We start from the raw sequence: 14,446 nt of genomic DNA, 5'->3' as shown, positions 1-14,446 counted from the left end.
ACAGGAGCAGTGGTGGAGAGAGTGAGAGCCAAGAGTAACATTTTCTGAGAATGAGAGAGAGTGACTCTGAGGTCTGTCGTTAATGCAACAATGAAGGGTCAATAACTGTATGATCTGGTGGCATGAGCCTTTGGGGGAATTTATGAGAATTTTAAGAAATGACAGTGGCCTTATATCTTTGAGTTTGGCAAAAAAAGAAAAAAAAAACCCAACCCACTAAATTAGGTTGTTAGTAAGAGACAGCAAGATTTTGTTTGGAACAAGAAGGTAAAGCAAATATTTGGAGAAAAGAGTTATAATAGAGGGCATTTTGCTTGTGATGCATGATTACTCTGAAGTTCAAGGGTGTTTCAAGTGTGTAGGGAGGGCAGTGGTCCATATCATTGTACGGAGGTGCATGGAGGTGAGAGTCTAGTTGAGGGAGGGGTGGCTGGGATTCCAGGGACTCTTGAGACAGCTAAACAAATAGGGCTGTAAGACATGATGTTAGGTGGATGGAAGATCGTGGTTGTGACAGCATCAGCAACAGGGAACACTCAGTTCCGCATCTCTTGGCTCCATGTGGAGAAATCTTCCTGGTCTTTCTCAATACACTGTACCTACTCCCACTGCTAATGGGAGGGAGAGGACCATATGATTCGTGAGTTTGGAAGAAGAAAGCGGGTATGCTCAGCCAGCCCCATCCTCTCTTCTTCATGTCTGTCTGTCCACAGGAAGGCCGCACTCTGCCCTGCTCCTGCCTCTCAGCAATGGCCTTGCAGCATCTGTCGAGGGAGGCCGATGCTGTCCAAGTGTGGAATAAGAGGGGTGGTAAATCTATGCAGGGAGATTGCCCTGTCTAAAGCCACCATCTGCAACCTAGCTTTTCAACACCAACTTTGAAAATTTGACCCCCAGGGCTCTGACTCAGGTAGGGAAGGAGAGTGTTGTTCCAGCCAGAACCCTCAGAGATGCTTTCGTTTCTACCCATTTTTAAGTCTGTTCCTCAGCCTTGTGCTGATTCTGTACTAAGTTCTTAATTGTCCATCCAATAACCTGCCATTTGCCTATTATAGGTAGAGTCAGTTTCAATTACTTTAAACCAAGCACCATAACCTGTATAACCATTTCATCCTTGTTTGGGACAGACTTCATTGGTTTGCTAGAAAGGTTGTTGTGTTTTGCTTAAAAATGGCTAAAATGCTTGCGTGTTACTCTTTGACTTTTCATTACAGACAGCACACAGGGGAGTGAATCACCAGTCCAGGAAAACCTGGTTTTTCAGATAATTATCATTGTATTTTGTATTCCCACTCTGTTGTTTTGGCTGTTTCTGCTAAATTCTTATATTCAGAGATTCACTTGACTGAGCATGTACAAATTCACTTTCTGTATTCTATCTGGAGTCAAATTAAATGATGTTTATGACATTTTTATGTTTTACTTTCTGCATTACAGTTTCAAACTTATATTTGCTCATCCATGCACAGTATTAGAGCCATTGTTCCATGTTAGGGAATTGGTGGCATAATGAGACTATAGTACCAGTAAAAGTATAAATTTAACAACTGTAAACAACTACATAGAAATGTAAGTACATTGGCTCAGACAGGCTGCATACTGTCAACAAATATCAGCCAAAATAAACAGATCAATGTTGTCTTTGAAGCACTTCCGTGACCTTTACAGACTCAATGATTAGTAGGAATCTCACAGAGATTCTGTGAGAATCATTATTAATCTTATTGTTCTGGTTATCTAGTGCTGTCTAACAAGCTACCCCCAAACCCAGTGTCTTAAAACAACACCCTCAAACTGCATCTCACAGTGTGTGGGTTGGAATTGGGGCAGGGCTTGGCTGGCCGACTCGTCTGCTCCCCATGGCCTTGGCTGAGATCACTCAGTGGTATGCAGTGATAGTGGCTGGCGGAGCTGGGGACTCCAAGGCATCTCATTCACCTGCCTGGTGCTTTAGTCTGTGTGACTAGAAGGCTGAGGTCAGCAGGGCCTCCCTCTATGTCCAGGTAGGTGTAGGGGTGTAAAACAGGGTAGGTAGATGTCTAACATAGTGGTTTAGGGACTTAAGAGTAATTTTCCCAAGAGACACAGGGAGAAGCTTTAAGGTTTTATTATTTTATTATTTTCATTTTTATTTTGCAACACAGACTTGGAGGTCCTGGGAGTCCCTTTTGCATTCTATTAAGTTAGTAAGTCACTGAGACCAGGCTGGCTTCAAGGGCAAGGGAATTATACTATCTCTCAGCGGCAGAAATATCAAACATGTACAGCCATCTTTAATCTACCTTGTGAAATTTACTGGATGAATGTGAAGAACATTGTTCCGTTGCTTTGTCTTTGAAATAAATTGCCTGTGGATCTCTTGTTAGATCCCTTGAGGCCAGCAGTGCTCCATGGGCCACATTTCCATTGTGGAGAAAATAAGGGTGGCCCTACAAAACCTTTAAAACTCCCGAGTACCAATGCTAATTAAAACCATATAATATGATCTCCAGCTCTATTAGAGAGGCAATATAGCATAACAGCTAGTGTGGTCTCCAGAGGTAAACTACCTGGAGTTCGAAGCCAGGTGCTAAAATTATTAATTGTTTTATAGAGACAAGTGTCTTAATTTGTTTATTTTCTTTTTCTCATTTTCCTCCTCTCCATCTGGGGATAATAGTATCTCCCATTTCACAAGAACATTTTGAGAGCTAAACGACAAAATGGAAGCAAAGAATTTAGTATGGTACATGGTACAGGGATGGGCTACTGAAAATGTGTGAATCTGTGTTTTTCAATGATTCTTTTACTCTACTAGTTAGATTTTGGTCTCTTGATTTAGCAGATTATTGAGGACCAAGAGAGTTGGGCGGTTAGAGACTCTCAGGCCAATAGAATAGTGTGGAGAGATCGAAATAATGAGTCAATATATCAAGAAACAAAAATCAAACCAAACCAAAAGCAAATAAAACATCACATACTCTATTTTTTCCCCCAGCAGATTCTCCGTATGCCCTTCTTTTCTTCTTCCAACATGAATCCAGTCATGGCCTTTTTTTCTGAACTGAATAGTTTGAGCTTGGATAGTAAAAAATTTCACATGAAGATCTCAAAGCTTTCACAGGTTAACGGAGTGCCTGCCGTTACGGCACTCCTCTTTCCATTGAAGTCCTCTAACGCCCAGTGAATGTGACTTTATTGGGACATAGGATCTTTGCACATGATTAAGTTGAAATCTTTAGGGAAGGTCCTAATCCCATATGACTATGTCCATATAAAAAGGAGACATTTGGGCACAGAAACACACACACAAGAAGAATGCCATGTGAAGAGAAAGCAGAGAATGGGGAGATGTATCCACAAGCCAAGGGATGCTAACGATTGCCAGGAATCACTAGAAATGAGGAGAGAGGCAGGGGAGCCAACCCATCTGACACCTTCCGGCCTCCAGAACTGTGAGACAATAAATTTCTGTTATTAAGCTACCCAGGTTGTGGCACTTAGTTACGGCAACCCTTACCAAACTAATGCTCTGATAGTTTTTATTTTCTCTGGGAAATATTTGGCAAGAGTATCCTCTGAAAGTCAAGAGGATAAAGATGGATGGGAATGGAGTTGGAGTTGGAAATATAGGAAAATCAGCTTTATGTTTTTTTAAAGAAATGTTTGAAGAAGACTTTTCACTAATTCAAACTGACCTTTCTCTTAAGGATTGATGTTATCGTGTGACATGCAAAATTTGCATTTATATCAAACATTTATATTCCATTGTAACAATGTAGGGTTACAGGCTGATGGTTACTTCACTGCGTTAGCTTGGCTGGGCTGCAATGCCCAGATTTTTGGTTAAACATTATTTTCAATGTTTCTGTGAATTTTTTTTTATGACATCAACCTTTAAATTAATGAGTTTAAGTAAAGCAAATTACTTTTCATAAGCTGGGTAGGCCTCAACCAGTCAGTTGAAGTAGAACAAAGCTTGATTTTTCTAGAGCAAGAAGGAATTCTGCCAGCAGACTCTTTTTTGGACATGACCTACAACTCTTCCCTGGGTCTCTAGCCTCTTGGTGTACCCTGCAGATTTCAGATTTACCAAGCCGTCATTCATAAATTTCCAAATAACAGAAGATTGTCACTTTTTAAAACCATTCTAATAACTTCCAAAAAATGTACTACATTTTTCCTTGCTTTCAAAGCTACAAGAAATATATTTTATTTATATTTATTTTTTATCCTCACCTGAAGTCATGCTTACTAATTTTAGAGAGGGGAAGGGAGGAAGAGAGAGAGGGAGACAAACATTGATGTAAGAGAGAAATATTGATTGGCTGCCTCTGTTATTCATTCAGATCAGGGATCAAACCCACAGCCTGGGCATGTTCCCTGGCTGGGAATTGAACCTGCAGCCTTTTGGTTTATGAGATGATCCTCTAACCAGCTGAGCCACATGACCAAGGCTGAGAAATATATTTTAGTATTTTCATTATATAAAAAATTTTAACTTTTTCATACTCATATTGATGACTTCAAAAACAGAAAAAAAATTAACTGCTCAAAACTAAAAAAATGCCAGTTGAGTATCACTTCATTTGTATTGTCTCAGCTGTCATTTACTGTTGCAGGTATGAGAGGTGACAGCTATAATGTCTGGCAGTTACCAACAGGCTCATTCTCACTTGTTCTGTGCCTGAGAAACCAGACCAGGTCCATTGGTACTACACCAAATAATACAGTAAGCAGGTCCTCTATCTCTAGCTCCATCCCAGCAGATTTTACACTGCGTGCCAGTTAGTTACAAATATATCTCTCCTTGTTATCATCCCTGCCTCCATGCTCTCTCTCCATGAATGCTGGTTTGATAGACGGAACAAGTTCAGTGATACAGGGTACAGCCTGACTTCCTGTCCTATAAGGTACTCTAGGTTGATCTGTTAATCCTTTCTGTTTTTCCTCTACCAAGCCACAAAAGGAAAGGGAATTATTAGCCCTTAAAGCATTCCAGGAGTAGTTCCTCAAATTTCTTTCCCTTTTCTAACTGGCCTGTTCATTTTTGACAAAAAGTTCTGAGATACAATAAAGCTACTTCTCATCACATCAGGGATCCACTGTCATGGGAGCCAGTTCCCTGAAATCGATCAATCAATATATGTTTTTCTCTCTGTCCTGTCAGTTCTATTTTTCTGAAATAACCTACCCAATACAACCAACAGGCATAGGTTTCACTCTTTGTTATTTGCAAACACAGTATTATAATTTTTTAAGGAAATAATTTATACTAGCTATTAAAAATTCAAATAACACAGAAGTAAAAGCAAAGTGTAAAAACCACTCTCAAATATCACAACTCTGTGTTAACGGTGGTACTGTTTTGATGAACGTCGTTTTGGAACTTTCCATACTCTTTATGACTTACTTTTTCTTTTTTTCAGTCAACAATATGTCATGAGCTCCTTTCTCTGGCAATACATATAGGTAATTTAAAATAAAACATAGCATTTCACGGACATACGGGTTTGTCAATTTTTGATAGTGCATGCACGTGGGACTACTATGAAATCCTGTCTCCTGAAATTACATTTTCCTCTTCTGCGGTTTCTCCTTATGCTGGTCTCTTAAGTGGGATTTCTGGATAAGGTTACTTTTGAAGTTAGAAAACTCAGAGTCAGAAAGATTTTTCACATGTCACAAAAAGAGTATAAGCTTGGTTAGTACTCACGGCCAAGGTCTCTCAAGTTTCTGTCTAGACTATGACGTTTTTTCTTAATACATGTCTCACTGGAAAAGTTCCATTCACTGTAGAAAATTTATATGGTCTACTGAGACCACAGCTTTGACAGAGCCTTGAATTTTATTTACTGTAATCACCCACTATAAGAGCGAGCTAAATCTGTTGGTGGAATTGTTTCCTGTAGCATTTTTATTTATATTTCAAAAGAGAGAGAAATCCAGAAGGGTTGCTTATGAGGCTCGTTTGCCCTGAACATGTGGGGTGACTGGGTGGCGGCCTTTTGATCTCTTTAATGGGAACCTACACACGAAACCACGGATCTGATTCACCCATGCCTGCTGCTGGGAAGTAGAGTTTTATGAAATAATAACATTCATGTGGAGAAAGGCTATGGAGTCTGTAAAGAAAACAATAGCTATGTATGGAGCTAATGAGCAAATTTTCTTTCTAATCAGGATATTAATGATAGTGAATAAAAAAATCTTACATTTCATTTAACTCGGTAACCAACATGTTTTAAAATTTTAATCTTTCTAAGTATTTTTCCTCCTTTCCATAAAATGATCTTGCTACTCAGCCAACAACTTCCATAGTAGGTGCTCAATAAATATTTATTGAAGAAATAACTTAATGAATCTGGTAAAGCTGAGTTATTTATATTCATTTATATTATTAACATAAAGATATTGGTCTTTCTGTAATTGACAAGCTTAGTAGTAAATATACATTTATCTTTCCCCTACGAGATGAAACTAGAGTTAGTTTATAGGCCAGCACCATTCAATATGGTAGCCAGTAGCTACATGTAGCTATTTAAATTTAAGTTAATTAAAACTTAAAATTCATTTTCTCAGTCACAACAGCTCAGTAGCCTCCCAGTGCTGGTGACTACTGTATGAGACGGCACAGGTATCAGGCATTTCTATTAATGCAGCAAGTTCTGTTGGATAATGTCATTTAGGCGATGCTCAATCACTCAAAATTTCTCTATAGAGTAAATGAGAAGGAGTCTTAATAAAACTATGTCAGCACAGTTACTCACTGACAATGAGCTGTTTGATAATTTAAAAGATTTTAAGTTGCTGTTGCTGAAGCGGTAGATGTTCATACACGTGATATATCATCTTTAGATCTGGAAGATTTTTGTTTAATGTCTCCAATTTATTGTTACCATTTTTCTCTTTATCTAGCCAGCCTCTTCCCTTGAGCATCTGTCTATAGTAAATACCCTTCAAATTCTGCTGCCACCCACCCCCTCTGAGGGTCCAGTACACTCACAGAAGAGGCCACTCTTTAAATATCATGGGAAGCCCGAATCTGGGTTCACGGGGCTCAATTCTAATCCTCAATGAGGGTTCTTTTCACGCGGCCTCATATAATTACCCAGTTGGAAATGTGGCCTATTTATGCAGGTATAAAAATGTTTTCTTCACGCTGGATTACACATTTTAAGGGGAAGATCTAAATTATAATTGGTATAGTCAAAAAGGACTCAAAAGCATAAGTTTACTTGGCAGAGGCTTGTTTCCTAACTGTAGGCGTAAACAAGTGGTGGGCTTCCGACCAAATCCCAGCACCGTTACTGCATGCAGGTCGGCAGGCACTATCTTATTTGTGGGAGATTGCTTCCCCTTTATTTATTTATTCTTCATATCAAGAAAAAGATACAGGTGTAGAAGGGAAGCCAATTTATGTCCAAATTCTCTGTCCATAACAGAAAACAAAATCCAAAGAGCCTTCCGAATTAATTTGGAGAAGAGTTCATGTTTGATAGCTGATATGTTTTTGTCCTTCCTCTTCTCAAATTTTCAGCACTATAAGATCTTTCACACTAAATGTATGAAGAGGAAGAATTTTAATTCATTTATATACTTTATATTTTGTTTTGGCACAAACAAAACACAAGCCATTTGTCAAGAGACAGAAAAGCAAGGAAATTAAAATTAGCTTGTACTGTAAACAAGTAGTAATTAAAAATCTTTAACCTGAATTAGTTATACTTAATGTTGACATCATCTTTCAACTATTCACATTCCTTTGTGTAGGTTTTTGAAAAGCAACACTAAGAAGTGTTAATGAATTTAAGATGGCTCTACGTTCCCTGGGAACCACTTTATTTGTTGCCAGGTTTTATTTTCTCGTTTGAATTAGAGACAACTAAAATGAGTATCGATATGGCGACTGATTTTGCCCAAGTCATTTGTCAGAATTACTTTCCTTTTGGGACCCTAGCTTACCGCGCAAGGTCCTCAGTGACATTAGGGAAAGAGTTATTTTCACTCTAGATTTTTCTCTTCTACAAACAGGAGCTGGTTGTGCAGTGTGGACATTGATTTCCCAGGATAGTCTTTGCCACACTCCACCTGCCGCAGTAGAAAGAGTGTAGCCTTTGAAGTCAGAGACTTGTTTAAGCTTTTGACTGGCTGTTCAACCTTGCATAAATTATTTCATTTCTCTGAGCTTCATGTCTTTCATCTCTAAAATGGGGGTGGTTTATTTACCTTGTAGGCCTTGTGAGAGGATTGTATGTAATGGACAGAACCCGTCTGAACAGCGTCTGGCTAACGGCATGTACTCAGGAAAGGGCTGTTGCTGTTTTTAAGGAGTTTAACTTTATGCGGTGGCCTTGAAGCTTTAGGAGTGCAAAAGATTAAAATTTCTCCCCAAGTTTTTTTTTTTTTTTAATTTTAAAATGCTTTCATTATGGTTGTAGGAAAAATGGTTAAGATACACAGAAACATCATTTTTCCTTGCCCCTTTCGAAGTATCTGAAGCTAATATTTTAAGCTGGAGAGAATAATTAGTGACTGATGCTTCAGGAGGCTATCTACATTTCTACTGTGGAAAATGTCTATTTGTTAATTTAATGAGATCCTGCATAGTGATTATAATCCTTCTCACACAAAAATATCGACTGATTCCAGGTCCAGGCTGACAATTGACACTGGGACACACTAATATAAATTGATGACTGCTGAGGATTGAGTCAAAAGTATAGGAATGTTACTTAAAATAAGAGTAAGGTTGATGAGCAAAGTGTAAATACGATACTAATTAATGTTTCTATTGGTCATTGGAATTTTCAGCCATTAGCTTTTTGCTACATTATAGCTTTCTGAAAAACACATTTTAAGTGCAAGTTAATTTTGAAACAACTGTACGTATATACCGGAATCGAACAATTAAGTGCGTGGCTGGCGGATGTTTTCTCTCTGTTGGAGTAGAAGTCTGCAGACAAAAAATGGGGAAAAAGGCTAGAATGACCCAGGTGGCCATGGATTAGAGTTGGAGACATTACAGTTATCTCATGCTTTGCTTACTATAGTTACATATGAACAGCTATTTATAGATACGTGCATATACATAGATTAGCATATACCCATCCATTTCCTTGCTCTGTCTGCTGAGAGGCCCTGGAAGCAAGGACACTTTAGTAGTAAAGAGCACACCCAGTGCCCAGATTTTGGTTGCAAATGCCATTCCCCCGTAAGAAGAATCAGGGCTCCTTGGAGAAATAGCTGATCCCAGGGCTGGAAAGGGAATATACAAGATGAACCTGGAGTAACTTGTAGTAACAGGAAGTAATGAATGCTGAGAAAACAAAGCAAAATAAATTGAACAAACAAAACACTCAGACCCTACAGATGCAGGCACGTCACGGGGACACAGGAGCCAATAGAAAGAGCTCCCAATGGGTAAAGAAGAAAAAAATTGAGCAAAAAAATACAGTAGAATTGTATTATATCCCCAAGTATAAAATAAATTTGAGTCCATACTGATATAGATAAATTAATGAATAAATAAACAGGGGAGGAATGACAGATCTCTCATGTACAACATTTCCAAACAAGGTAACTCTGTCCTTACGGCGTGGAACGGAACTCCCATGCTGTGAGCACGGGCTGTGCACAGTGACCTGCTTCCTGAGTGCAGTAAGGAAGCGGGAAGAGTGATTTTACAGTAGAAACAGGACACACGCTACCTCAGACAGGTGCTCAAGGTCAACATCAACAGTAGTAAGTCATGTTACTAGTGTGTACTTTTGATATGAAGTATATAAATGTCACTTTCCCTCTGCGGCCTTCCTCCCACAAATCCATAACCTCAGTCTAATTATGAGAAAAAACAGTCCGATCCAAAGAGAGGGACGGTCTGCAAAACACTCATTCAGCACTCCTCAGAACAGTCAAGGTCATCCAAAACAAGGCCATCCGAGAAACTGTCCCAGTCACAGGGGCCTAAGAGACATGATGACGAAATGTGATGTAGTGTCCTGGATGAGATCCCAGAGCAGAGGAGGGATATTAGGCAAAAACAAAACAAAACAAAAAACTAAAAAAAAAGAAATCTGAATACAGTATGGACTTTGTGTTAATGAGACCGTATGGATTTAATTATAATAATTTATCACAGCCAGGTATGTCAGGTAACTAGTGGCTCGATGGCAGGTACAGCTTTCATAACTGAACATGCTTGATGACTTTCAATTGGTTTGAGGCATTTTATAATTATTAAATTGTCTTGTTATTTTCTTCAGAATTTTTCAAGCTTTAAAAAACTCTTTATTTCCTTTGGTTTTAAATAATTTAAAATCAATTATGATGCTCTCCTTATTTGATAATATTTTCATGGGTATTTTTCTTTTTGCAAAGTGGATGAAAACCAATTTCAAAAACCAGTGACTATTACAGTAAGTTGCTTGCTCTTTGTTTTCTTTATAGTTATGTCACAAACTCTTGCAAGTTAAACACACACTGAATGCACACGTCTCTGCAAAAGTCATATGGTAAAGCCTAATTTCCAATGTGGCAGTATTTGGAGGTGGGGCCTGTAGGGCTTGATTATAGAATAAGGGTCGAGACCTCATGAATGGGATCAGTGCCCTCAGATTCCAGAGAACTTCCTCGCTTCTTCCACCATGGAGGCCCCAGGGAGATGGCAATAGTTTGTGGACCAGGCAGCAGGTTTGTACCAGGCACCAAATATGCTGGTACCTTAATCTTGGACTTTTCACCCTCCAGAGCTGTGAAAAATAAATTTTTGTTGTTTATAAGCCATCCACTCTACGGCATTGTTATAAAAGCCCCAAGAGACTGATGTTCCATTTCAAAACATTTTTTCAGCCAATAACTCATTTTTTATGCTTTGCTCTGTTTTGGCATTATTGAAAATATTCATTTATTTTGATTAGATAGTCTAAATTTGCCTTGAAGAACAAGAAGAAGAAGTACAGCTGCACCATTGAAGAAAATAACCTAAGTATAATTTAAAAATATTTATCAAGCACATACAATACTAGGCACTTGATACAGCACAGAAAATGTAAGGTTTTTGCAATGAAGTCCTGGAAGAGACGAAGATGCTGAAGACCAGAGCAGAGACCCAAGGCCTGTGATCCTGTAGCTGCCAGACCAGAGGGTGACAAGCTGTGCTCTGAGCCAGTCTCACTGAGAACAAGTCACAGGCAAGGAAACTATTTTAAATTGCCAAATCACAAAAAGCTTTGAACTTTGGAGAGAGAAGGAGGGGCAACAAGAAAGGGATGTTATTTTCAATGACACCAAATTACAAACGTGTAGTGAAAATGTGACAAAAGGAAATCCTGGTAATTTCTGGAGGGTCAGAGACTGACAAATGGAAGTTTATCGTGCAGTCCCCTTTGTTCCTGTTTTTAGACGTAGCCAAAGTTATTCATGGGATGGTGGACTTGCTTTATTCTAGAGAAAATAAACATGCCTATGAAGGCTTTCATAGTTTTATTTGTAATCTTGCCCCCCACCTTTATATTCCCCAAAATGACTTTCATTTTTCAACTGCCAACTCCACCAGAGAGAAGTTCTCAAGACTCATAACTCTTAGGTTTGGGAATAAGTAATTAGATAGTTTATTAAAGTAGTCACAAAATGAAAAATGGGTCATCTTCTAAATTCAGCTAAAAGCCAGATAGATGTTTGGAATTAAGAAGCATAGCTATAATAAGGTAGCAAAACAAGTTCCTGGTCAGTCTTAAAATACTCATTCAACATCCAATGAGAAAATAGTACAAGTTTTTTAAAATTTGGAGTCAGAAAGAAGAAAAGACAGGTGTCATTTCCCAATCCTGTCACAGGCCTCTAGGAAAATCTTGAAACAGAAATTCTTTCAAATATCCTTCCACCTTCCATTTCCTAATATTGTTCATCCCAGGTGCCCTGATCTTTTTTTTAACATGATTTTTAAAAAGACTTTATTTATTTATTTTTAGACAGAGGGGAAGGGAGGGAGAAAGAGAGGGAGAAATACATTAACGTCTGGTTGCCTTTTGAGTGTCCCTGCTGGGGACCTGGCCCGTAACCCAGGCATGTGCCCTGACTGGGAATTGAACCAGCAACCCTTTGGTTCACAGGCTGGTGCTCAGTCCACTGAGCCACACCAGCCAGGGCCCAGGTACCCTGTTCTTAACAGATATTGCCTTGTATTCCTCACTAGAGCATTCTAATGAGGGCTGCCCTCTTGCCTCCTAGAGAGCCATAAATGCTGGTCCAGAATCCATTTCCTCATTTTTTTAATTCCCCTGCCTCCTCCCTTCCTAAGACTTACCATACATTGCAGGACAATGTGAGTGGATGATAAAGGTTCAATTCTCTCAGAGGGGTTTGTATTTTAAAAAGATGCTTGATAATTCAAATGTATATGTGTATACAGAAGCTTAGATCAATAAACTGAGATATTATATATAAAGCACAGAGCCAGGAACTTCCTAAAGGTCATTTCTCAGCCAATTCCTAGTATAACAAAGTGAAAATTAAAATGATAAAATTACAGTGTGGGGAAAATATGCGTGGGGAGGATGTATGGTCATATTTTAGACCTTTTGAGGAGCACAGAATCAGAGTGGAAAAAATGGCTGTGTGTGGAAGAAGGTGGAGCTTAGCTAGTTTGAATATAGTAGTGGTAGATTTTGTTTCTTTCTCTTTTTCCCAGTGATAGATTTCTTACAAGGTAACACTCAAAATCTCTTTGTTTCTGTATTCTTTGAAGAAGTAGAACCATGTATTACATGGCTGTTTTCATGCTGCTTACAAAATGTTTACTTTTTGTATTTTGGAACATTATACCAGAATGTTAGTTGGGGAGTTCTAGAGCCCTGATATCCTTCCACATTTTACTTATAACTTGAAGTTCACTGTGAGCTTTAAACTTCTTCCTATCCTTGTTGGAACTCATAAAAGTTTAAATTCCATACTCCTGGGTGGTCTTTGGTGGGTTTGAATAGAGACCAAAAAGTCATGAGTTATACCTAAGTTTGGAATGTCATATATTTTGTTTTTATGGTATATTTTTGTTATCTAACACACATTTAAAAAACCTATGAGTACCCAGGAAGAATGTAACATGTGAACTTAGACCCAAGTTATTTAAAAATATGTGAATTGAGGGAAAGCAGTGAATTTTTTTCTTTTTTTGGTTATGATTCTACCATTTGATTTTTTTTTTTTAAGAGGATACCCCAATGCGTTTGGATAAGTTGCATTTTCTTCACTTCAAGTTTCTCTTATGGATCTTAAGATGCTTTAAATGTATTATTAATAAGTAGCACAATTCAATATTTATGGTCTTCCACATTATGCAAGTCTGAGTGCATATTCTTTTGTATTTTCAATTTTATAGGAAACAATTTTAATTTTTCCACTTCACTTAGCCTCTCTCAATTGCCCATTGAAAGTTTGGTCATTCTATTAAGCTTCATTCAACTTTCTAATATAAATTTCTATCTTCAAAACCCTTCCTCCAAAGTCACGTTTTTGCTCTTGTTACAATCATCAATATTTTAAAGTGGCTATATTATGAACTTTGGTCGAGCTCTCCAACTTAGATATCACATGTGGTCCTTTTCTACTTATAATTGCGTCTGGCGCTTCTGACTACTCAACAGTCTGGGTAAGGAGAATCTTGTGTTAGCTTCATACAAGCTGCTTTACTTTGTTTTTAATCATTCATAAAGAGATACCCCCAAACCACGTGATCGTTTCTTGTGGACTTTTTAATGAGGAAGCATAAGGAGTGTAACTTTCCAAAATTGCATGGGTATATATAAATATTTTACCTTAGATTTTAAATCATTATTAAGATCAGTCTTTTTAAATTCAGAAGTCTGTCACTATTTGAATTTGTAGTAGAAAATGTTCTTTAAATGTCTAAGATGGAAATTATATCAAATTAGGGACTTGATTAGGGAGTAAGTATATGGTGTTGATATGAGATTAGAATTTATGACAACTCCTTTATGCTTCAATGACCCAAAAAGAAGGCTCGCCCCTTACTCAGGTCTTTGGTCTTGATGTAATCCGTAGTGGGAGAGCACACCGAGAAAACGTGAGAGGTGTAGAGAAGGTGGGTATGATTATGCATCTGGCTGTGTGGGCTTGCCCTTTGGAGATGGCTTGTAGGAAAGCCTGGAGTGGTAATCACATCACTGGTGAAGGTATTGGGGCAGTGTATTAACACGTTTATTGTCTCACGTTATTTAAAAAAAATGCTCACTGAACTCTATTCAGTGTAAACAATCATACATGTTCCTCTTTTTATTATTAGAATCCCTTAGGTCTGAAAGGCTCTTTTTTCAAAAATAACATTCTTTATGGCCTTCTAAATTGGTTTTTATCATTTGCTTTGATTCTAATGATTAAGGAAATTGTGCAACTTCATAAAAGATAAAGATTCTTTTTCCATTAAAGATGTATTATGTGGAGAACAGAG

This window comes from Desmodus rotundus, chromosome 5 (assembly GCF_022682495.2).
Source record: "Desmodus rotundus isolate HL8 chromosome 5, HLdesRot8A.1, whole genome shotgun sequence".
Classification (NCBI taxonomy): domain Eukaryota; kingdom Metazoa; phylum Chordata; class Mammalia; order Chiroptera; family Phyllostomidae; genus Desmodus; species Desmodus rotundus.
Note: the sequence above shows the minus strand (reverse complement) of the source record.